Here is a 27937-nt window from a genome sequence, read left to right on the forward strand (position 1 = left end):
AGTGAATGGAAGCTGTGCACCAGGTAGGAAACCGGAAAAGATGAGGTGAGTCTATCGGACTACTTAAGTACCAAGCTCCCTTCGGATCCAATCCTAGACATGCACACCGCCATTGCCACACCTTAACGTCATGTATATTTCTAGGAAACCGATTTGATTAAGTCATTTTTAGGAAAAGTGATTAATTTTGGAAAATACTTTCATTGCGGAAGCTTTGCTTGTTGTCGTGTTATTTTGAAATCAATTGTTGTTTTTTTTTAAAAACGCGCCCTAAAGCTATCCAATTTCAACAGTTAAAATAAGTAATATCTATCTTAGTAATACATATTAAAACCATCAAAAATAATTAAGCGGCCTTATTACATTTAAAAACCCAAAACTTCAAACGTAAATAAAAGGATGTCCAGTTCACCAGAATAAAATCAAACTTTCAGAACGGGTGGCCACTCCGAATTCCCTCACAGCTCCAAGCCCACTATGGTTGGGGATTACCTGCGTGGATGAAAATAAAAGGGGTGAGTTTAGGGAAACTCAGTGTGTAAGGAAAACCCATTCAAAGCCCAAGTCAGCTCAAGTCCTTTAGGCCTAAGCCCATTCAGGTAACAATGATACTGGGCCAGAGCCCTTTTCAGATTACAATAAACTGGGCCTTAGCCCCTTATTCAGATAACAGTATGGCCCATAGGCCCATTTCAAAATACATGCAACATCAATAAACATATGCAAGCACATTTGGGAAGACTACTCCAACCCACCAACCACTACACTCCACCCGTACCAGCCATACACTCCATGTGGGGAATAGCTCAACCCACCCAGCCCAACACTCCACAGTTGCAGCCTTGCTGCTCAGTTAACAGTAAATTGAGGCAACGCCTCCAGTACGTGGACAAGCCACTTTCAGTACTTCCTCTGTCAATATCCCAATCCCATGCATCAGATAATAACAACATGGCATGCAGTAAATAACAAAGTCAAACATGCATTTAGGTCAATTTAACCTTAGGGGTATTTCGGTAATTTATCTACTAGAGGGTAAAACTGTAAATTTTCCACTTTTAAAGGTATTTCAGTAATTTATCTATTTTAGGGTTTTTCATGCATATTCTTACTTTTCACGTACTAACAGAATCACGTACTGAGGGTTCTTACCGAATTGGGCCCGTTGGCCCATCAATCCAATTTTGGCCCATTAAGCCCAAAAATATCGAGGGTACAGAAATCATGCACTTTGCAGTCTAAATTTTTCAGCTTACCAAAAACATTAATTGATTTACCTCACGAGCATTCGCACACTCGCAAATCTACAAAATACCGATTTTCGGCATTTCGGCTTTTCGACTTTTGCCGATCCAGACTAAGAAAGAGGGTGTTAGTTACACACCTGTTTGCGACGATATGCTGACAAGATCCACACACGAACCGCTAACAATTGGATTACTAACACGTTAATCTAACTATTCAAATACAAACTACGTATTAACCCCTTACAGTATTCGGCCAACCACACCTACAGATCATAGTAAGCTTATAAGAAATCAATAAGCAATTCATTAACAAATTTTTGTCAATGTTTACCACATAATCATAATTTCACTGCAAGCTGTCTTCCTGAGCAACAGTCACTAAATCATTTATAACTGGATCTACGAAACTCCAAATCAAGTGCCGTTAATTTTCCTTGAAAATAGACTCATATATCTTATATCCATAAAATTTTCAGAATTTTTTCTTTGGCCAATCAATACCAGATTTTTCTCAAAGTTTCACATGTTTCACTGTTTGACTAATCTGACCACTCTTCATTACGAATCAAATTTCTCATTGTACAGAATTCAAAATATGTTCTCGTTTATTTCATTTGAAACTAGACTCAACAAGATTTAATTACATAATTTATGCAGCTTCTAACTCATCTCCCACAATTTATGGTGATTTTCCAAATTCACGTTACTGCTGCTGTCCCAAGCAGATTTATTACCAAATCACTCTCACACCTAACTTGCATGCTTGTTATTTAAACATGTATATCACCAATCAATCATCACATATCTATGATTTTATTTAAGTATAATCTCTATTTCATCATTTTAAAGCACAACATGTTAGCCGATTTTTCCCTTTAGCATCTAAGGCACATGCATGCTCATTTGTTTGGCTCAACTTCACCTATCTTCCATTTTTCATCAAAAGAAAATGAAACAACAACCATTTCCTTCATTTTAATTAATGACTAAATGATCACAACACAACTAAAAACCAAAATATGCTTCAAGAGTTAAGGTAGAATCAAGAAGAACTCATGAACATCAAGATAGAAGCAAACTACCATGAACTTACCTTCAATTTTCTTCCCCAAGTGACCGAACATTCAAGAGCGTTCTCCTCTCCTTTCTCTTCTCTAACTTTCGGCTATGATGAACAAAGATGGACAAAACTTTGTTCTTTTCACCCCTTTTTCTTTTAATAAAATTTCATATTTCATCCATTTAATTCTTTAATACAAAAGACATGAAATTTCTATCATAGAACATTTACCTAACCCATTATCATGGAACATTTACCTAACCCATTATCAATTTGTATCAATTTGTACCATAAATTATGGATATCAAGTGCACATTTTGTCTACAACAACATGATGGCTGGCCACTTCATGTAAAATGGGAAGTTTGTCATGCAAATCCTCCTATTTTGCACTCCTATTTATTTGGCCACTTCAATTAGGCTATAGTATTTTCAAACATTTTCACATAGGTCCTATTTCATAATTTCACTCACAAATGACAAAATTAAAGCATGAAATTTTGCCAACATTCACAGAATTCCCGAAAATTGGGGCGTTACAAGGACTAAATTGTAAAAATGTTGAAATATTAGGGGCAAAAGTGTAAAGTTACCTTAATGTGTATTTTGGATTAAAGTGAATAGAATGATAATTAAACAAGTTAATTTTGATTATATTTAGATCCAGAAAACCAAAATTCGGATTTAGATCGGGGAAAAAATAAGGTTTTGGACTAGTCGATCCGTTTCGTCGTTTTAGCGATCGAGGTAAGTTCATATGTTAATAAGCATTAATATAATTGTGTTTTAAATGATTTATTATTAAATAATTTGTGTATATGAACTTTCGGATATAATCGACGAAGATTCAGCATTGAGAAATCCCGTTTGAACCTTAGGAATAGTTTAGGATACGAATGACATGTCATTAAGGTTTATGTGATTTGGTTGCAGGTCCGTACGTCCTACCGGTGGCTGAGTTATCCGACATGTGTTACAGATTCTCGTCAGCTTATGTGAGCAGCACCGTGTAGCTTCGTCATGACAGTCAGCTTGTGTGAGCATACCCATTGATAGCTCGAGAGTGAGCATTATATATGATATGAGATTGAGAGAGCTTCGGCTATGTATTTGGCACTTAGGGTGCGAGATTTCCCGATTATCTGATAGTATTCTGAATGGTTCAACGAGTATATTAGAGATACGGATGAGTATGAGATTGATACGAGATGGTACAAGTATGTACATGAACCGTACTAGTATTGAATTGAAGAAATTGTGAAAATTCATATCTAACCTTGTGAATAAATTATGTGATAGGTTTGCATATCAATATGAATTATATCATGATATATTAAATTACTTAAATTGTGTATGTATGGTAAGATGAGTTTATTATTATACGAACTTACTAAGCTTTATAGCTTACTTTGTTTACTTTTCTATGTTTTATAGTGAATATCGAAGCTAGCTCGGATTTGGGAATCGTTAGAGACCTCATCACATTATCAAACTATCTCTTTGGTCCTTTTGAATCTATGTATTTTGGTTATATGGCATGTATAGGAGCTTTGGTCATTCTGGTATAATTTGGAAATGGATTTAGCCATCTGAGTTGGCTTGTAAATATTGAATGTTTTGTTATGTTTTTGGCCATGTGATTTGGCTTATTTTGGTTGCTTTGGTTCTGTATATATATATATGTGTAAATGACCTTTGTTATGCATCTTGGTAATTGCTATATAAATGCTTGTAGAGTATGGTTGTTGTGAATTGGTATGATTGTGATTTAGGTAATGGGATGCATAAATGAAAGTGATCATTTAGGTGATTTGAGAATGTGGAATTGGTATGAATTGAATAGTATATTGTGGTATTTGTGTGCCTTGTAATTGGTGGTATTGAAATGGTATGAATTATGCTTGGATGAGGTTGGTTGAATGCCTATTTATGCCATATTATGTGCCAATTGGTTTGGTGTAGGGGTGTGCTATTTGGGTGAGCAAAATGGCTTGGCAAATAGCCTATTTTTGTCCACACGGGCAGAGAAACAAGCGTGTGTCTCAGCCGTGTGTGACACACGGTCGTGTGTCCCCTAGTGTTTATTTAGAAATCAAGTCAGTATGCTCTGCACGGCCCAGCACATGAGCGTTTACTTGGTCGTGTGGCATAAGTCAGTATACCCTACAGGTTTGGCACGGCCTAGCACACGGTCTGGCACACGGGCGTGTGAGGCCATTTCGAAGGGCACACGGGCAAGTCACATGGGTGTATGGTTAGCCGTGTGACCCAAGTCAGTGAGTTACACAGGATCGGCCACGGGCTGGGACACAGCCATGTGATCCCATTTTGAATGTCCACACGGCTGGGCCATATGGGCATGTGTCCCCTGTATTTTAAAAAATTTTCTAAGTTTTCTAAAAGTTATCTGAGTTATCGGTTTAGTCCCGAACGACTCCTAATGCATGATTCGGGCCTCGTAGGCTCGTATTAGGGACAATATATATGTTTGTGAATGATTTATATTTGAAATAGAAAAATGTATGAGAAATGTATGTTTAATTGTGTAATAAGTCCAGTAATACCCCGTAACCCTATTCTGGCATGGCATTGAATACGGGTGAGGGGTGTTACAGTTACGATATTAATGAATCATTTTGTTTTTCAAATATTATACTATCGATGCAGTTTTAGGTTATTTGCATCTGATCTCATATATCACAATCAATTCATTTTTGCTATTCTTTTCCACATTTTATTATCACATCAAATTCACATTTTAATTTCACATTTTGACCCATATTAACTGATTCAGACTCAAGAATAGATACACGGATTAATCCACCAACACACCAGAATAAACACATCAATGCTGACCGAGCACAAATGCACTGATACCTACAACCACACAAGTATACGCTTGTACCCGCTAGGTATTTGAGCTAGAGACACATTCTCAACCTTTAGGGTATTAGAGAATTATCAAATAGTAATACACACTCAACACTAAAGCTGCCTCTGATATAACAAACCCTATAGCATGCCAACTATACCCGTAACTCTATTTGACACCGTTAATAGGGCATTTTTCATTACCAATCATCATTAAATCATATTCAAACATAATTAACATCATGATATTGCCATAAGAAAAACATGCTTTTAACATGTACTAGCATTTCAAAGTGATCAAGTACAACATATATTTCATGTCTTTATCCACCACCAATAGTTTATACATTTAGTTGATTAATAAATCATGTAGTGAAAACAAATTATGAAAGCACAAATCGAAAATACTCTTTATCGATGGCCTTTACTTTCCTTTATCTTTTGACATCCTAACATCATCTTTGACTACGTTTGATAATACAGTTATGGAAACAACATCAGTTACACAATCAAACATACAAGCCATTAAGAATCAAACATGAAAATGCATTTTCTCAACTTAACTTGCTAGGCTTTTAATATTTAATTTTTTCGTAACTCTCGATTCTAAATCCAACTTTATAAATATATTAAAATAACCTCAAACTGTCTAAAAAAACATAATTATTTTCAAAGATGTTAGCACTACCAACCAAACATTCTTCTATGGCTATGTAATTAAAACCTTAACAATTCACATTTCTAATACATGGGTCATTTATATTTATTCACTTAAAGCTAGAAATTCATCAAATATTAAAGGAAAAATCCATGCAAAAGTTTTCTTCATTCTCTCTTTGGTTTCCTTGGCCAAATGAAGAAGAAGAGAAAATATTTTTTCCTTTTTCACTCCTTTTCCATATTATTATTATTATTAAATGGTTATAATTTCAACATAAAATGATTAGTGGGATTTGGTTGTGATCATGTTAATCTTCTAACCATGTTTTAATGGCGGCTTAATTATAATTGAGGAACTTGATTATTTCCTTTTCCTAATCTCCCTAGTTTAGGTCACTTACAATATAATCTCTATTTAACAACTTATCTAATTTAGCCATTTAATAAATCAGTACTATAATTTCGCACTTAACGCATATATTCATTGATTAAAAATTTCAACTTACTTATTTTATAAAATTCGATTTCGAAATCGCATTTTTTCTACTTCAGCTAAAATTGGGTCATTATAAATTCATTTGTGTGACAATTTTAATAAAATATATTTACTTAGAAGTCGTGTAACAAAAAAAAAAAGAAGACCAAATGCTCAAATTGAGGTCAACCTTTTTGTGAGTTGCTCACGTAAAGGTCTAACCTTTCAAATTGATCAAATAAAGGTCAAATATTTTCAATGCTACTTAAAATAAGTGCTTTTCAAATGTTATATATCATATTTGAAATAATATATTTATTTTCTTATTTTCTTATTTTCTTTTAAAACGATATCTAACTCAAATGCAATGTGTTGCACTTTAAACACATTAGCATTCACCTAATTTTTGTTTTACAAATTGGGTGAAGTGCATGAAAAGTCTTTCTTTGACCATTATTTGACCGTTTAAAAGGTTTGGCCCTTAATTGAGCAATATCTAAAAGATTTTGTCCCAATCTAAGCATTTAACCTAAAAAAATGACATTGGTGATAAACATGAATTTAGTAGAAGAATTTTATAGGTATTAGTAATTGGACTTGCATTTCTAAATTTGAAAATTAGGACTATATTCTTGAAAATAAAATAGGGGACTAAATTCAAATATACAAAAAGTACAAGGACTTAGAGTATAATTGTAAAAAAAATGTGAATCTCCTCTTTCATAAACCTTTCTACTCAAAATCAAACTCTCTTCGTATAATGCCCCAAAATTTCCAGTACAATATTTAGTATTATTCCATGAGTCGCTATTGTGAGAATTTTGAGGAATTTCGAAAAAGAGACCAATAAAAAGAGAATTTTTAAAGGAATTCAAATGATTTATGATTAGAAAACAATGAAGTAAAATTTGTATATAAAAATGTGAAAATGATTAAATTGAAAAGTTGAAAAAATAGGAGGAATGAAGTGTAAAGTGATAAATGGGAGAAATTATGGATTGATCATGGTTTGTTGATATCAAGATGACATGGGAAATGTATTTTTAACAAGAAAAAAGAGTCTGGATTAATTTGAATAAAATGAGAGAAAAATGGATTGAATTACAATTTTTCCATTTTAGTCTAGAAAGGAATAAAAACACAATTTTTGCATGGTTAGGCATGATTATGAATGTTGATGATGTTATGTGTAGATTTAATGTGTTAAGTGTGTTGTAGGGGTAATAATTAAATGAAGTAAGAAGAGAAAGGGGGAAAAGTGTGATTCCCCATTAAAAAATAATAATTGTTACTTCAATTTTGTTGGATGAATTTGGAAAATGTTTCGCCTTAAATTTAAATCCTTTAGCTTAATTGTTTAGATGAGATTTTGCTGTTGATTTTAATCTTCTTTAATCAATTAACATTATATAAAATTTAACACTAGTGGGCCAAACCCCAAAATTTATTCAATAATAAGATAAAAGAAATGATCCATTAGCTCAAATCCACTTGTGGGCCGAACCCCAAAATCTCTGTAAACCTGCACGGCACAAAATAAAGAATGTCATATCTTCACCACAAATCTTACTTTTTAATTGGAAAATGTTTGAAATGTTAAACTTAAAATGACTTTTTTTTTTCTTCCAACTTTATCATATTTTAGGTTGTTATACATAAATATTACACTAAAGATCCTATATATATATATATATTTGGGGTTAGAGTAAGGGAGTCTCACTGTTGGGGTTTTCTCCTCCCTCCCGCCATAATATGTATCTTGGTTCCCTCTTCCACCGGGGAGCACTCTATTGCTTCGCCCCCTTATAAACATCAATTGTTATAATTAGAAATGTTTATGGGTCGAGTTTAACAAAAAAATAGGTCCGTTTCTTAGGCTCAACTCAAAAAATGAGTCTAAAATTTTACCCAAATTCGGCCCGAATAAAATGTTAAAATTCGAGTCCGGCCCGATCCATATTAATTTTTTTATATAATTTCTTTTAAAAAATATAATACATAAAAAATACTAAAAATATTAAAATAAATATTTTTCAACAAATTTAAAATAAATTAAAAAAATATGTATACTTAAATAACATTAAGATAAATGTAACTTAAAAGCAAATGTGAAAAATAGTAACAAAATTAACAATAAAATAAGTGTTATAAAATACCCAAATAATAACAATAAAATTGTAGCAACATAATTGTGAAATGGTAGTAAAATAGTGAAAAAAACAACAATAAAATATCAATAAAATAAAATAAAAAATAAAAAATTTATTTTTTCATATTCGGGCCAAGTCGAGCTAGGCTCGGGCCAAAAAAGTCTTACATGAGGCCCGACTCGTTTTCTAAATAGGCTTTCTCCTCCCACCTTCTCCTCCTTGACTCTTCATTGTTGATTTCTTGTATCAATATAGGTATAATAAAAAATATTTTTTTTTATTAATAAATACGATTAACCTTTTTTTATATATATAATTAGGGATGGGGAGCTCTCATGCCTACAATATAATACCTTTGTTACTAGACTAAGAGGTTGGTGGCTGTAATTAATCTTTTTTTTTTGGTACAATAATTGGGTGCGGGGATGGGGTAGCACGGTTTGAACTCGTGTCAAATGAGTGTCTGATAAAAAGTTTAACCACTACTGCATACAAGTTAAGATGACTACAATTAATCTTAAAACATATAAATTTATTTAAATAAATGATCAATTGTAATACAAGTTAGAACACGTAAATTTTACATGAGAAACCCTTATCTGGATAAACTACGGTAGAGGAGGAAAAATTCACTAATGTTGAACAACGACAATACAAGAGGTTTTCGACTGCGCACATTTTAAGGGTTAAATAACCCTGTTATAATCAATGTCTAATAGAATAAATATAGTTCTATACAGATTTAACTTGTGCGGCATGGCCCCTATTTTACCTCTCTATTTTATTTATCTAACAAATGAGTTGCACATTAAACTTTTCAGACCAGATCAAACGAGATTCAAGTCACACAACTCTAACAATTTATTTATTACTAATATATGTAAAACCTTTATCCATATGTTTAGATGTGGGTCGGTTTAGTATTTGTATCCAATCCTCTTGAAAAATAATTTATATATATTTTTAACATAAAAATAATTATTTGATACATGAGTTTCTTAACTCTACAAGTTAAAACCAACAAATCATCACATACCCTTAATTAATATTTAAAAAATAAAAATTAATTTAATAACACACATGACACCTTTTTAATATTGCTTATAAAATTGAAAAAAAAATCTACTTTGTATTATTTCCTTAAAATTATTAATTTACATATTAATGTAAGCTAATTGTCTATCCATAGGTGAAAAAAAATCGAAAGCCATCTTTAATTAATGACTATAAATTTAATTTTAATAATTGAAAAAAATATAATTCTTTTTTAGTTCTAATATTGATATTTTATTTTAAATGTATTCTTTCTATTGAAGATTAAATATTAAAGGTGAGTTTGGATGGGTGATGTGTTTATTTGCAGTTAGTGTAAAAATAACAATGATAGTAAGATTAGATATTTTAACAATACTGTAACGTGAGATAAAAAGTAAATTAAACACATCATACCATACCATCCATCCAAATTCACCCTAAGATGATAGAAAGAATGAAGTAGATAAATCATAAAAGATTATAAAACCATACGTAAGCGGGAAGTTAACCCTAATTTTTTTAATTAATTTAGTGTATGTTCCCCAAATATAAATAAAATAAGCAATGAGAGGCAAAACTCAATAAAGAAGGAAAATAATAGGATAACCGCCTCACCTTATAATATATATATATATATGTTGGGTTGGTTATTTGTTTGTATCAAATTATAAAATAAAAATTTAAAGGTTAAAATATGATTCAAAGTTTTATACACTTTGAACATTTGAAATTTACTTCCTTACTTTTATCTTTAGGACTTTAGTTCCCTACATTTTAGATTTAAAAATTCAAGTCAAGTTATTACAACTATTAAAATTCTTCAATTAAATTCACTGGTAAAACGTTTTCAAATTTTAGAAAAATTCACTCTTGAGTTATAAAAATTATAAAAAAAAAAATTTAATAACATTATAAAAATTTAAACACAAAATTATGTTAGAAATTAAAGTATATAAGTTAAATTTCAAATTTAGGCATAATATAGAGACCAAAATTGAAACTTAACTATTTTTCTATTATATTAAAAAAAAAAAGAAAAAAGAGCTCCTACCCACATGTCATCAGAAAGAAGGTTAGTGGGATTTTTTTTTATATATATAGTTACTAGTATAGTATACTTATGTTTCGTATTAGATTAATTATTTGCTTGTGTCAATTTATAGAGTGGAGTAAAAATTTGAATATTAAAACATACTCTAAGTCCTTATACACTTCATATATTTGGAATTTAGTCTCCCTACTTTTAAGAATTTAGCCGTTCTACTTTTTAGATTTAAAAATTTGCTTTCGGATTATATATAACAACGCAACATTTTAATCGAAAAGTTTACAATATTAACTATTTAGATTAATTAATAACATTATAAAAATATAAAAATCAAATTATATTAAAAATTAAAAATTAATGATTAAAATTTAAATTGAAGTATAATAAAAGTACCAAATCTAAAATTTAATAAATTTTTATAATGTGAAGAAAAGAAGAAGAAAGCATCAATGTGTCTCTTTGTATGATTAATATCCATAACTTAATTTATAAAGTTATTAAATATCCATTATATATATATATATATATGGAGGGATCCACTTACACTTATGTAAAAGGTGTAAAACTAAATTATACATTTCTGTATCTTTTTGTACAAATAATATTTTAACAATCTAACCAATAAATTTATCATGTATATAAATTTTTAAACAAATTCATTATCTCTATTATATCCATTTAAAATATTATATATTAATATTATTGAATGAGAATAAATTTATTAGGTAAAATATAAGTGTAAATGGATTATATGTATAAAAGGGAGAAAAGGTTATTGTTTTATTAGAAATGGAATTTAGTACAGGGATTACTGAAACACGTGAATATGAAAATAATTATAAATACCTTTGTTTAAGAAACACAGGATCCTCTCCCACTCAACTCATCCATAAGCCTACGCTTCTAAATTCCATTTGTAATAAAACAATATGGTTCTCCCTTTTATATATAAAATTAATTATTTTTCGGCTAGATTATTAGTAAGTTTATATTTTGGTTATTTAATTTTAAAAAATTATAAAATAGTTATTAAATTATTTAAACATTTTCATTTAAGTCACTGAACTATTTGAATCTTTTTATTTAAGTCACTGGGCTATTAAATATTTTTTTAAAAAGTACGGCTAGCGAGTTCCAAGTGACAATTCAACGATTAATACGATGGATTAGTACAATCGGCTAGTAGAAGAACATACACTAGATCTAAGTCAATCTGACAATCAGTGTCGGATTGAAGAAGAAAACAACTTGGATTTTGGTTCGCAGATTTGTGATGCTCAAAGTTGTTTCACACAAAAAAAAACTAAATTTAGAAAAGAAGTAGAATGAGAGCTTGCGATTGGTGCAGGTAGTGCAAATAAAGAAGGTCATAAAACAACGACTTTATCAGTCTAGTGACTTAAATGAAAACTTTTGATAGTTCGGTGACCATTTTGTATATTTTTTAAGTTACATGACCAATATGTAAACTTATTAATAGTTTAGTGACCTTGGTGTAGTTTACTCTTATTTTTTGGGTTGAATTGTACAGTAACAATTAAAATGTTAAAATATGTTCTAAGCCCCTATACACTTTGTAGGTTTAGAATTTGGTCCCCCAACTTTAATTTTCAAGAATTTAACTTCTCAACTTTTTAGATTTAAACACTCATTTGAATTCGTCATTATAAAATAATTTTTATTGGAATAGTGTTCTCAAAAGAAATTAATATCAGTATTGATATTAACTATTTAGACTAATTAATGACATTATAAAAGTAGAGAGATCAAATTATGTTAGAAATTAATATATATATATATTGAATCTCAAGTTTTAGTACAGTTAGGGGCCAAAATTAAAATTTAACCATAATATTATAATGTAAAGAAAATGCAAGGAAAATCCCAAAAAAAAAAAGAAAAAAGGAAAAAAAAGAGAAGAAAGTTACATGTCAACCTCTACAATCTTTGAGATATTCAAAATACATATAATTACATACTATTTTAATCGAAAAATTAATAATATTAATTATTTGAACTAATTAATAACATTATAAAAATATAAAGACAAAATTATGTTAGAAATTAAAGTATAAAGATTAAATTTTAAATTTAAAAATAATAGAGAGATCAAAATTAAAACTTAATTAATTTTCTATAATGTTAAAAAAAAAGAAAAGAAAAAAGGGCTCCTACCCATGTGTCAGCAAAAAGAAAGTCAATTACTAGTATAGTCTAATCACACTTTGTATTGGATTGGTTATTTTGTTTGTGTTAATTTATAGAATAAAGTAAAAATTTGAAGATTAAAATATACTCTAAATTCTTATGCACTTTTTACATTTGGAATTTAGTCTCCCTACTTTCAAGAATTTATCCTTTCTACTTTTCAAATTTAAAAATTTATTTTTGCATTATATATTACAACGTAACATTTTAATCGAAAAGTTTACGATATTAACTATTTGGATTAATTAATAACATTATAAAAATATATTGATTAAACTATACTAAAAATTAAGTATAATGATTAAATTTTAAATTTAAGTATAATAAAAAATATCAAAAATAAAATTTAATCATTTTTTATAATGCGAAGAAAAAAAAAGAAGAAAGCATCAACGTGTCTCTTCTTTTTATAAGATTAATATCTACAACTTAATTTATAGAGTTATTAAATAGATATAGATATGAAATATCCATCAAATATATAGAGAGAGAGAGACGGATGCACTTATACATCTTTTTATATTATTAATATTTACACGATTCAATCATTAAATTTATTGATGTAATAGTCCTTATTATGTATATAAATTTTTAAATTGATTCGTTGTCTTTATTATATCAATTTAAAATACTATATATATTAATATTTATTGAACGATACATATTTTTTTACTTAAAATAAAAAATTATGATTTTATATTAAATTTATATATATAAATAAAATAATAAACTTAATTATTAAATCATAGTGGAAATTAAATTGGAATTTAAAAGAGGGGGGATAAGCAAGAAGATAGAGTGAGAGAGCCTCGGATTGTGTACAAAGTCCACAGTTATTAATTAATGAAACACATGAATATGAAAAGACTTGGAGGAAATAATTAATAAACTTAAAATAATTAACAAATACCTTTGAATTATTTGGTTTACGAAACACAGGATCCGAGGCACTCTTCCCTGTCCCACTCAACTCATCCATAACTTCATTTATAAGCCTATGTTTATCCTCTTTCCTTTCTAAATTCCATTTGTAATCACTTTAAAAAGTTATAAAATAATTATTTAAAAAATTTTATTTAAGTTAATGAATTATTTTGAAATTTTTATTTAAATCAATTGCAATTAAGTATTTTTTTAAAGTACGGCTAACGAGCTTTAAGTGACAATTCGATAATTAGTACGTTGGATTAGTACCAAAATTGACCTGACAATCAGTGTCTGATTGGAGAAGAAAGAAACTTAGATTTTGGTTCACAGATTTGTGACGTTCAAAATTGTTTCATAAAAAAAAACCCTAAATTGTAAAAAAGAAGGGGAGGGAGAGCTTGCGATTGGTACAGGCAGTGCAAACAAAGAAGGTCATAAAACGACAACTTTATCAGTCTGGTGACTTAAATGAAAACTTTCGAATAGTTCAATGACCATTTTGTATCTTTTTGAAGTTGAGTGACCAAAACATAAACTTATTAATTGTTTAGCGACCTTGGATGTAATTTACCCTTATTTTTTGGGTTGAATTATAGAGTAACAATTAAAAGGTTAAAATTTGTTATAAGCCCCTATACACTTTGTAGGTTTAGAATTTAGTCCCCCAACTTTAATTTTCAAGAATTTAACTTCTAAACTTTTTAGATTTAAAAATTTAGGTCAATTTAATCACGGTTAACATTTTTCTATTAAACCAACTGATGTGACATTTTGAAATTAAACAAATATTCGCCTGGTAGTCATGTACAATAATGTTGAAAATGGTTATGTGGATTTTAAAAAAAAAATTCATTCGAACTCGTGATGATAAAATAATTTTTTGTTGAAATAGTCATTCTTAAAGATCTTGTTCGAATAGTGTTAATAAGAAAGATTGACATCAATATTTTGATTGAAGTAGCTAATAGTATGAATCATTTAGACAAACTAATGACATTATAGATTAAAATTTGAAAAGCAGGGCAAACCTAAAAAAAATGAGAAGTCATGTGTCAATCCTCAAAACCCTTAGGGCATTTAAATTATATATAATCACGTAACATTTTAATCGAAAAATTAACAATATTAATTATTTGGACTAACTAATAACATCATAAAAATATAGCAACCAAATTATGTTAGAAATTAAAGTATAAATATTTAATCTCAAATTCAAACATATTTCTAGAGGACCAAAATTAAAATATAATCATTTTTTATAATTGATAAAAAAAAAGGAGGTTACCAATTAAGATCCACTTTATTATTTTTTTATCCGTTAATATTCAATATAAATATTATCACCATTCAAATGTATAGAACCATTAGTAGTGGAGCCAAACCCAAGAAAGAGAACCCTCATGAATTAGTGCTACACTGTCCTGCTTTTCTGTTTTACAATATAATATAATAGTTGAATTACAATTTTGATCCCTTTTAACATTTTTTAATTATAAAAGGCCTTAATAGGACACGTGTCCTGCTTATTTTTACATTACAATATAATGGTTCAATTATAATTTTGATCCCTTTAACATTGTTTCTCATTTTTTTACATTATAAAATGATGGTTCAATTGCAATTATGATCCCTTCAATTTTCCTAGTTTATATATAATGATCAAATTCTAGTTTTGGTCTCTATACTACGCTCAAATTTGAGATTTTATCTCTATATTTAATTTTTGACATAATTTGATACTTTTCAAGAATTATTTATATAATTTATCATAATAATTGGATACAAATAAGTATATTTTATTACTTAGTGATTATTTTATTTTGAAATTATATTATAAAGTTATTGATTCAGGTGTGTCATGTTTTAATTTTATCGCACATATTTTAATATAAAATTATCTCATATTTTATTAATTTAATTTCATAAAATATTAAAAATATAAAATAATATTTTAACTGACAGTTATTCAATATAATTAAAAATAATAATTAATTATTAATGTTGTGAGGTATACAATCTAGAAATATATAAGGTGATGTCGTTATCCTATCCTTTTCCTTAGATATTTATTGAGTTTTATCATTGGGCTTTGGAGAAGACTTATATGCTAAATTAATTAAAAAGATACAATTGTTGTAAATTAAATGGATGTTATAACCCCTTTTAAGCATATTAAAGTAATGAGATAAAACTCTTTACTTAATTTATAATCAAGAGATTATTAAATAGAGTAATTAAGAAATTTTAATTCATTAAATGTAATACCTTTATTAATTGAATGTAAATGAACTTATAAATAGCACATTGTAAGTGAAAATAAAATAATGAAATTCTCTCTTATTTTCATCCTCTTTTATTTATTGTTTTATTAATTTTTTTATAACACGTTATCAGCACGAGTTCATAGTGAAGTTCACGTCATTTCGACTTTATATAATTTGCCCATATAACTCCCGTTAAACTATATACGGTATACGTATTTTCATAATTCTTTTATTTTATTTTCTAGATGAAATATTTGCTTTGGGTAACATTTGCACATTTATTTTTACAACTAAAATCTAATAATGATAATTATATATACATATTTTTTTTATTTAAAGAAATTTCAATTAATTTAATTTGTTTTAAGTTATTATTATGACTATTCTTGTTTATGCCAATATTTGACATACATATTATTATTTAGTAAATTTGGTATATATAATTGAATTATTTTACGATTGAGAATACTTATTAATTTGCTAATATTTTGTTTATTTTGATTCAAGTGATTATAATGTCAAATCTTGCCAAACTTGAATTTGCGGCCTTAGACATCTCAGGCAAGAACTATTTGTCATGGGTGTTAGATGCTGAAATTCACCTAGATGCTAAAGGTCTAGGAAATACTATATTAGTAGATAAAGAAGCATCTAATCAAGACAAGGCAAAAGTAATGATTTTCATCCGTCATCATCTGCATGAAGGATTAAAAGTGAAATATCTCACTGTGAAAGACCCTCTTGAGTTGTGGAAAAATTTGAAAAAACGATTTGACCATCAGAAAACTGTGATACTCCCTAAAGCTCGTTATGATTGGATGCACTTACGGTTGCAAGATTTTAAGACTGTAAGTGAATACAATTCAGAACTTTTCAAAATTAGTTCTCAACTAAAATTATGTGGAGAAAACATAACTGATGAGGACTTGTTAGAGAAAACATTTTCAACCTTTCACACTACTAATGTGCTCCTGCAGCAGCAATACCGTGAAAAAGGTTTTAAAAGGTATTCTGAATTGATTTCATGCCTTTTGGTGGCTGAACAAAATAATGAGCTATTGATGAAAAATCATGGAATTCGTCCCACTGGTTCTGCACCATTCCTTGAAGTGAATGCAGTAGTACACAATAATTATGAAAATAGAAAATATAGAAGTCGCGGCCGTGGTCGTGGACGTAGTGGGGGACGTGGTCGAGGATGTATTAGTAATCGTTATCATGGTGGTCAAAATAATCCTTTAAAGATTGTTGAGAATATATGCTACCGATGTGGTATGAAGGGGCATTGGTCACGTACCTGTCGTCCGTCTGAACATTTAGTGAAACTTTATCAAGCATCCGTTAAAAGGAAGGGAAAGCATATTGAGACAAATTTTATATCCCAAAATGATGAAATAGAGGCAAAAGATGAAGATATTCACTATAATAATAAAACTGACCATGCCTACGAGGATGATAAATTTAATGACCTTAATAATATAACTCACCTAGATGTCGCAAATTTCTTTGAGAATCATTAGAAAAATTGATGTTATTTTGACATTTTTTAAGTATATTTTGTTTTCTTGCATAAAAAAATAATTTATATATTTAATAAATATTTGTAATGTTTCTCATATTATATTTTGTTTGTTTTTATGAAGAATATGAATATTCAACAAAATTTCGATAGACCCAAAATCAATGAAGACATGTGTCTTGTAGATAGTGCTACAACACATACGATACTCAAAGATAAAAAATATTTTTCTCATTTGACAATGAGTAATGCCCATGTTAATACAATATCGGGTAGTTCAAAACTTATTGAAGGCTCTGGAAGAGCTATTATATTATTACCTAAAGGTACAAAATTTACCATTGATGATGCTTTATATTCCACCAAGTCTCAAAGAAATTTATTGAGTTTTAAAGATATTCGTCTTAATGGATATCATATTGAGAATATGAATGAGAAAAATGTTGAATATCTATATATTACAAATGTTGAATGTGGAAAGAAATATATTTTGGAAAGGCTACCTGCTTTTTCATCAGGTTTATATTATGCACATATTAGTGCAATTGAATCATATGTTACTACAAACCAGAAGTTTGTAGAACCACATACGTTTACTATTTGGCATGACCGATTAGGCCATCCCGAATCTATTATGATGCGAAAAATCATCGAAAATTCAATTGGACACCCATTAAAGAACCAAAAAATTCTTAAATTCAAGGATTTATCTTGTGTCGCTTGTTCTCAAGGAAAATTGATTATTAGACCATCACTAGCTAAGGTTGGGATTGAATCTCCAACATTTCTGGAACGTATTCAAGGTGATATATGTGGGCCCATTCATCCACCATGTGGACCATTCAGATATTTTATGGTATTAATAGATGCATCTAGTAGGTGGTCACATGTATGCTTATTATCGACTCGTAACCTGGCGTTTGCGAGACTACTTGCTCAAATAATTCGATTAAGAGCACAATTTCCAGATTATGCAATCAAAACTATTCGTCTTGATAATGCTGGTGAGTTTACATCCCAAGCTTTTAATGATTATTGTATGTCAATTGGGATAAAAGTTGAACATCCTATAGCTCATGTTCATACACAAAATGGTTTAGCTGAATCATTTATCAAACGCCTCCAACTAATAGCTCGGCCATTGCTTATGAGAACAAAACTCCCTGTTACAGCTAGGGGATATGCTATTTTGCATGCTGCAGCACTTGTGCGCTTAAGGCCAACAAGTTATAATAAGTACTCCCCATTACAATTGGCTTTTGGTCAGGAGCCAAATATTTCCCATCTTAGAATTTTTGGATGTGCAGTATATGTTCCAATTGCTCCACCACAACGCACAAAGATGGGTCCTCAAAGGAGGTTGGGAATATATGTTGGTTATGAATCTCCTTCTATAATTAAATATGTTGAACCATTAATTGAAGATTTATTTACTGCACGATTTATTGATTGTCATTTTGATGAGACAATATTCCCAACATTAGGGGGAGAGAAAATATAACTGGTCAAAGAAATTACATGGAATGGATCATCATTATCTCAATTAGATCCTCGTACAAGTCAATGTGAACAAGAAGTTCAAAGGATTATACATTTGCAAAACATTGCCAATCAACTGTCAGATTCATTTACTGACCTAAAGAGAATTACAAAATCTCACATACCAGCTGAAAATGCTACAATACGAATTGATATACCAATAAGGCAAATTGTTAGTGAAAAAGAAAGTAACCCATGCTTGAAGCGTGGAAGGCCAATTGGTTCCAAAGATAAAAATCCTCATAAAAGGAAAGGATCAATTATTCAAGATGGTAATATTGTAGAGGCAAGTGCCCCAGAAGAGTCCAAAGATATAACTAATCAAAAAACCCCAGAAGAGGTTCAGGTACCTGAAAATGGTGATAACGAAGAAATCTCAATAAGTTATGTTACTTTAGGAAAAAGATGGAACCGAAAAAATATAGTTGCCAACAAAAATTTTGCATATAATGTTGCTATTGAAATAGAAAAAGAAATTGAGGATCCTGAGCCTAAATCTATTGAGGAATGTAGAAATAGAAAAGATTGGCTAAAATGGAAAGACGCAATTCAAGCAGAATTAAACTCACTTTCTAAACGTGAGGTTTTTGGACCTATAGTCTAAACACCTAAATATGTAAAGCCAGTAGGATATAAATGGATATTTGTGCGAAAACGAAATGAGAAAAATGAAGTCGTAACATATAAATCACGACTTGTAGCATAAGGATTTTTGCAAAGGCCCGGCTTTAATTATGAAGAGACATATTCTCCTGTGGTGGATGCAATCACGTTTAGATACCTTATTAGTTTGGCAGTACGTGAAAAACTTGACATGCGTCTAATGGATGTTGTTACAGCCTATTTGTATGGTACACTTGATAGTGAAATTTATATGAAAATCCTAGAATGATTTAAAATCCCTGAAGGATATAGAGTTTCTCGAGAAAATTGCTTAATCAGATTAAAGAAAAGTTTATATGGATTAAAACAATCTGGGCGTATGTGGTACAATCGTCTTAGTGAATTTTTGTTAAAAGAAGGTTATAAAAACGATCCAATCTGCCCATGTGTTTTTATAAAAAGGTCTGAATCAAACTTTGTGATAATTGCTATTTATGTTGATAATCTAAATATTATTGGAACTCCTAAAGACCTTCAAAATGCAATAAATTATTTAAAGAAAGAATTTGAGATGAAAGATCTCGGAAAAACAAAATTTTGTCTTGGCCTGCAGATTGAGCATTTAAAAGATGGAATTCATGTCAATCAGTCAACTTATACGAAAAAGATCTTAAATAAATTTTATATGGATAAAGCACATCTATTGAGTACCCCGATGGTTGTACGATCGTTAGATGTTAATAAAGATCAATTTCGTCCTTGTGAGAATGATGAAGAGTTTCTTGGTCCTAAAGTACCATATCTAAGTGCCATAGGAGCATTGATGTATCTTGCAAATAACACAAGACCTAATATAGCTTTTGCTATAAACTTGTTAGCAAGATTTAGTTCTTCTCCAACACGTAGACATTGGAATGGAATTAAACATGTATTTAGATATCTTAGAGGGACCATTGATATGGGGTTATTTTATTCAAATGATTCAAAATCCCTATTAGTTGGTTATGCTGATGCTGGATATTTATCGGATCCATATAAAGGTCGATCTCAAACGGGATATTTATTTACATGTGGAGGTACTGCCATATCATGGCGTTCGACAAAACAAACATTAGTTGCTGCCTCTTCAAATCATGCTGAAATAATTGCAAAGCATGAGGCAAGCCGAGAGTGTGTTTGGCTAAGGTTATTAACCCAACATATCCAGAAGATATGTAATTTGCCTTTACAGGAAAATATGCCAACTATCTTATACGAAGATAATGCAGCATGTATAGCTCAATTAAAAGGTGGTTATATCAAAGGTGACAGAACGAAACATATTTCACCAAAATTATTCTTCACTCATGATCTTGAGAAGAAAGGTGACATAGAAGTTCAAAAAATTCGTTCTAGTGATAATTTAGCAGATCTTTTTACCAAAACATTGCCAACTTCAACATTTGAAAGACTACAAAACAAGATTGGAATGCGTCGACTCAAAGATATAATGTGATGTCGTCATTAGGGGGAGTCTAAAACATGTTGTACTCTTTTCCTTTAACCAAGGTTTTGTCCCACTGGGTTTTCCTGTTAAAGGTTTTTAACGAGGCAACTTGTAATAGGAGATTGTGTACTCTTTTTCCTTCATTAGGTTTTTATCCCACAGGGTTTTTCCTAATAAAGGTTTTAATGAGGCACATTCTTATTTAAAAGACATCCAAGGGGAGTGTTGTAAATTAAATGGATGTCATAACCCCCTTTAAGCATATTAAAGTAATGAGATAAAACTCTTTACTTAATTTATAATCAAGAGATTATTAAATAGAGTAATTAAGAAACTTTAATTCATTAAATGTAATACCTTTATTAATTGAACGTAAATGAACTTATAAATAGCACATTGTAAGTGAAAATAAAATAATGAAATTCTCTCGTATTTTCATCCTCTTTTATTTATTGTTTTATTAATTTTTCTATAACAACAATAATTAATAAAATAAGTAACAAACAACTTGTGTGTACATTAACATTATTCAACTAAGGGTGGGCTTTTAAGGAAAAATATTATTTATTGGAGATTTTTAGATTCCAGAATCTGGTTCAAAGTTTAATAAATATGTTGTTGTGTAATAAAAAATAAGAAAAAAATTTACTTAAATAAATGTAACACTAATCATAGTTTCAAATCTCTTGTAAAGTCTAAAAGACTCCAATATATCAAATAATTATCTAAATAAAATAATAATAAAAAGTTGTAAGTGGTTTTTCTAAGGCAATAATTCAAAAAAATTCATTTTTCCTTTTCTCCAACTTTGACATTAATTAAATTTGTGTAATTATTTAAATCACTTGTGGAGTTTTTTAGGCTCTACAAGTGGATCGAAGATATAATAAGTGTCACATTTATTTATATATTTTTTATTTTTACTACACTCTATAAGACACTTGTCACACCCTAAATTCGCTTGTGGAGATTAAGAAACCTTACAGGCGATGTATGAATAATTTTTAATTAATTAAGATTAGTATTTGGTAAATTAACGGTGTACCTTTTTATTCCACAAATCCCCTTGAAAAATTGTCATATGTCTCTTTCTTTTTAAATATTTTATTATATCCTTATAGAATACTTATTAACACTTAATCTTACTTGTGGAATTTAAAAACTTCACTATACCAAACACTTTCCCCTTAAATTAATTGAAAAAGGATAGAAAGAACATAAAATTAAAATATTATTTTTAAATATTAAGAAATATCAATGGAATTTTGTAAGGAAAAAATTGATAATTTTTAATTAATTGTATTTTTTGAAAATTTTGGTAAGAAAAAAATATATATTTAATGATAATTTTGTTTAAATGAACAATTCAAAAAATAAAATAAAATTACTAAGACAAACCAAAATTGGAATCTCATCATATTTGTTTGGTACTATTTCATATTTTTTTATTCCCTTATAATTTTTTTATACTTCTACGAGACATAATTTTGGAATAATTAAAAAAAATTAATTTTAAATATTAAAAAAATATCAATGGGATTTTGTAATGAAAAAAAATTGTAATTGTTAAATTATAATTTTTAATGCAAAAATTTGGAACTAAAAAAAATTATATTTCATGATATTTCCTCATAATTTTTAGTATTTTCGTATCCCTTATAATTTTTAGTATGGTTTCGAAAATAAAGTTTGGCACGAAATATAATTTGGAGTAATAAAAAATATTTAAATATTAAAAAATTTCAATGAGATTTTGTAATAAAAAGAATTTGTAACTGTTAAATTATAATTTTTTAATGCTAAAAATTGCACTGAAAAAATTATATTTCATAATAATTTTTTAAAAAGTGCAAAAATTAAATAAAAAATTACTGAGAGAAACCAAAAATTGGTGTGCCTCACAAATTTTGTCATCCTCTCATGTTGTTTGGTATTTTCTCATAATTTTTTGTACTTCCACATATTTTTTAGTATTCCTTACTGTACATTTTCATATTTTTTTTATACTTTCTCATTTTTTTTGGTATTCCCTCATAATTTTTAGTACATTCTCATTTTTTTTGGCACTTCCTCATAATTGTTGGTATTCCCTCATAATTTTTGGTATTTTCTAAGAATTTTTAGTACTTCCTCATGTTCTTTTTTGTATTCCCTCATAATTTTTTGTACTCCCTCATATTTTTTGATACACCCTCATTACTTTTGATAATCCCTCATGCTTTTTTTTTGTACTTTTTTTTTAATATTTTATGGTAATCCCTCAAAATTGTTTATACTTACTCCTAATTTTTTGTACTCCCTCATATTTTTTTTGGTACTTCCACAGGTTTTATGGTATTATCTTTTTTCTTTTCTTTTTCATTTTTTTTGTATTCCTTCAAAATTTTTGGTCCTTCAAAATACACCCTCATAATTTTATGTGGTTTCAAAATGATGTTTTGGTATTAGATATAATTTTGGAATAAAAAATATTATTTTTAAATATTAAGAAATTTCAATGAGATTATGTAACGAACAAATTTGGTAGCTTTTAATTTATTTTTTTATGCTAAATTTTGCAAGGAAAAAGAATATATTTCATGATAATTTTTAAAAATATGAAAAATTAAATAAATGGAAAAAAATTAGTAAGACAAACCAAAATTGGTATCCCTTCATATTTTTTTGATACTTCCTCATATTTTTTTGGTATTCCCACATAATTTTTTGTACTTCCTCATATTTATTGGTATTCTCTTAGAATTTTTGGTATTCCATTGTTATATCTTATCCCAGATTTGACACGTGGCAGCACGATGTTCGATTTAGTGCACTGAGTGTAGTATATTCCTTTGTAAACTTGTAATTTTCTTGAACAAATTGATTGATAAAACAAATTCATTGATTACATTAGTATACTTTGTATGATTGTCCTCATATGATTTTTGCATGCAGAGCAAAATGGAAGTAAATGTTGCTCATTGGTTGTCTAATGCTTAAACTAATATTAAATGCTATTACGTGGTCGGATCGTAATGCAAAAAGACAGCTTGTACTAGTTGATGAACCTAAACATGTCATTGGTCTAATAAAAAATGAGCAAACCGATTGAAAGACTAGTATATCGTCTATCAAGTCTAGTTGGGGAGATGATTTGTCTTGGGCATCGGCGCGGATTTATCAAGATAGAGACATAGATGTGACTGATTGGACTAACAGTATATCGGACATGATCCAAGAAAAACATATCCTGAATCCGTTTATAGATTTATTCACTTCTGACGTTTATAGTGTGACATACCTAAATCCTGAGTGGATGACAGACTATGGACATACCTAAATCCTGAGTGGATGACAGACTATGTATGCGTGACTCGTACACTTTGGTGTAAGTAAAAGCCTAAGTTTGAGTAGATAAGAAACTGAAAGTTGGTGCATTGGCTATATGACTTCTGCAGTATGTAGCGTCATTCACAACAGCAAAATTCATAGCCCGAGACATGGGTAAATGATATCCTCTCATTGGCATTACATGGTTGATGAAAAGTAAACATGGTCACGGATCGTTCATTTTTGTGATGAATGACTTGATTACTATTTGATAGTAATTGACTTTTCATGAAGGAAGATGTAATGGTTACCATGAGATAAAATAGGACCATATTGGGAGAATGAATATTATCCCAAAGAGATCAAGGATATCCTACGAACGTAACGCATTTATGACAAGTTCATTAGACGAGCATTGAATAGTTGCTTTCATAATGGTATGTTGTTAATGAGAGTTCAGTCACGATATTATAGTAGAATGACTTCATGATTAAATAAGTTTATAATTAATAGGCGAAAAGGTGGGCATGCTTTTCTTCAACGGTAAATTCCCAACAGTCAAACTTCATATCCAGCCAACGGTAAAATTATAAATGACCCAATGATAACCCTTTTCCTATATAAACCTAGGCCATTTTCCACTCTTTTCACTCAAATCCAATTCTATCAATTCTTTCTATTCTCTCAATTCTCTCAAGATTAGTTCCAAATTTTCCAATAAATTTCTATAAAAATATTCTAGTTTTACTTTATTATTTCGTAAATTATTTATTTTAATTAATTTTCAAGAAACGATAAATTATTTTATTCATTTTTTGATGACAAACACATTTCCGTCATGCAATTGGAAATGGTAAGAATTTTTTTTATTAATTTTAATTAGGTTAATTTTAATGTTTTTAAATTTATAATTTATTTTGTTGATATAAATAGGCATGATTTTGGAGGAGTTCATACTCAGTTTATCAAAGAGCGCACCCAATACAATTTGTTGTCATTTGCAAAATGCGGGATTCTTACATGTGTCTCGTATGCTTGGGGGGCTATAAATTGGATCCCACACTTATTGCTGTGTTGGTGGAAAGATGGAAACCTGAGACACACACATTCCATCTTTTATACAGTGAGTGTACAATCACACTATAGGACGTGACTTTACAATTGAGCTTACCAGTGGATAGGGGAGTTGGTACAGGGCTAGTGATCATTCCCAGTAATGAGGACCTCTACTCTATTAAGGAAGGTGTTGAACAAGTTTCAAGGTGGCTAGATAAAGATCAAATGGTTGGAAGATAATTTTAGTGAACTTAATGAGCATACGGTTCCCTCGAAAAAGAACAATTCGCCCGAGCATTCATCCTGAAGTTAATCGAAGGCCTTCTAATGCTCGATAAATCTCAAATTTTGGTATACATAAAGTGATTACTACATCTAGTCTACTTCAAATAATACGGTCAACTTAGTTGGGGATCAACCGTGTTGGTCACGTTGTATTGAGAGTTGTGCCGAGCAATGAAACCAGATAAGATGTCAATCAATGGTTGCCTGCTCCTACTGCAATCATAGGCATGGTGGCGGCTACCATTTTTACATGCTCAAGTAGACGCCCTTATACATTTCCACTGGTGACAAGGTAAAATTCATTTGAAAATAATATAGTTACAGTAGTAAATATTGTTTAGTTTTTATATATTTGAATTAACATATTGTTTGAGTAGGTGGAGCTTTGGGCCGAGTTATTTGAGACTACCAAAGTAACTCAAAGATATCCAACAGTTGTTAGATCAACGCTCGGAAGCCGATGTGAGTTATTGAATTTTTCAAACATATAATAATAATGTAACGATTTAGAATTTAATATTTTGCAGATAAAAAAAATTTATAATTGTGTACTACAGTTTGAATAGATGGCATACGCCGATCCAACAATCGTAGAATGCATCCCGCTAAAAGAATTGGTTAATTGGAGTATGTGGGATGCGAAGGTGCCATTGGTAGTTAACACGATGATAGAGATGTACGAATCCGTTTGAGTGATGCGACAATTCGGGTGGAGGCAAAATATTCCACTGCCATCGCAAGACATTGAAGCACTGCACAAACTAGATTTGTAGGGGAAAACCAACGAAAATTGGTAGGAATTCCACAAGAAATATATCGACATTTGGAATTGTATGAATGATTTCATACCTATGTGAGAACCTTTTTTTGCACCGAAGATGGCAACCTCTGCAGAGTATATGTTGTGGTTTAGACACCACAAAAAGCCTTATCTATTGTCAGTGGAGGCGAGAAGTAGACAAATTTGTCTGAAAATGTCACGACGAACACCCCAAAATCTTAAGTCCGAACCATGTGATGTAACGGGTTCATCATTGGCTATAAACCAATAAGAGGCACCGATGTCTGCACCACATCCCAGTTAGTTCCCTCTATATTTTCCTATTCCTTTCACTAACCCAATGTATTTTACATAAGCACCACACTATGCATCACCGCAACACCCTACTTTTACACCTTGATCTACCGTAAATTGATATGTCAAATTAGACTTCCTGTTATATTTAATGAGCTTATTCTTGAGTAGTTTTAATGTATTTTTCATAGTTTTCGTTTAATTTTTGTTTTTTAGCTCTAATAAGCCATTCATGCATTTTGTGCTCATTTTGTGCTATTTTAAGACCCAAATTGGTTAAATGTGTCATTTGGACCCTAATGAATGATTGAGTGGTGTAGGCAGTTAAGAATAGCCGAGTCAACTACTCGTGACCCGAATAGGTCCCATTGAATGATTGAGTGTGAGACAAATCATGAGGGGACAATAGGGGAGTTCGCTAATCTAGTTTGCGGATCTAGCTCGCTCAAATCGAGTGAGGATCGTAGCCCCCAGTCCAAATATACCCAATGTGCTCGTTAAAGGCCCAAGGTACTCATAGAAGGGAGATCACGTGTTTTGCAGGTGACCTAGAGTGAAACACGTGTCTAGTGGGCCTAAAGCCCGCTCAGAATGTCAGTCCCAAGAACAGAGGGGATCGCATACACTACAGGCGACCTAGGGCAAAACACATGTCCAGTAAGCTTGGAGCTTGCACGAAATGTTAATCTTAGGAACGATGGAGTCAAGACAAAACAGTAGGGTCAGGTTGTAAGCTGTGATAATATAAATACCTGAATGCTCTTGTTGATGAGATACGAGACAAAATTACTCAACAGATCTCAAGTTTCAACATAGTTTAGAGGCCAAAATTAAAATTTGACAATTATCTTATAATGTAAAAAAAGTAACACAAACTTAAAAGCAATATAGAGCCATGTGTCAAACTGTAAGACTTTAAGGGTAAAAAATTATATATAACCATGAAATATTTAATTGAAAAATTAACGTCATTACCTATTTGGACTAATTAATAACATTATAAAAATATAATACCAAATTAAAATTAAAATAATAAATTAATTATTAAATTTAGACATATTAAAGGGATTAAAAATGTTATTTAACCTTTTTGTAAAATAAAAAGAAAAAAGAAAAATGG

The sequence above is a fragment of the Gossypium hirsutum genome, chromosome A08 (genome assembly GCF_007990345.1).
Source record: "Gossypium hirsutum isolate 1008001.06 chromosome A08, Gossypium_hirsutum_v2.1, whole genome shotgun sequence".
Taxonomy (NCBI): domain Eukaryota; kingdom Viridiplantae; phylum Streptophyta; class Magnoliopsida; order Malvales; family Malvaceae; genus Gossypium; species Gossypium hirsutum.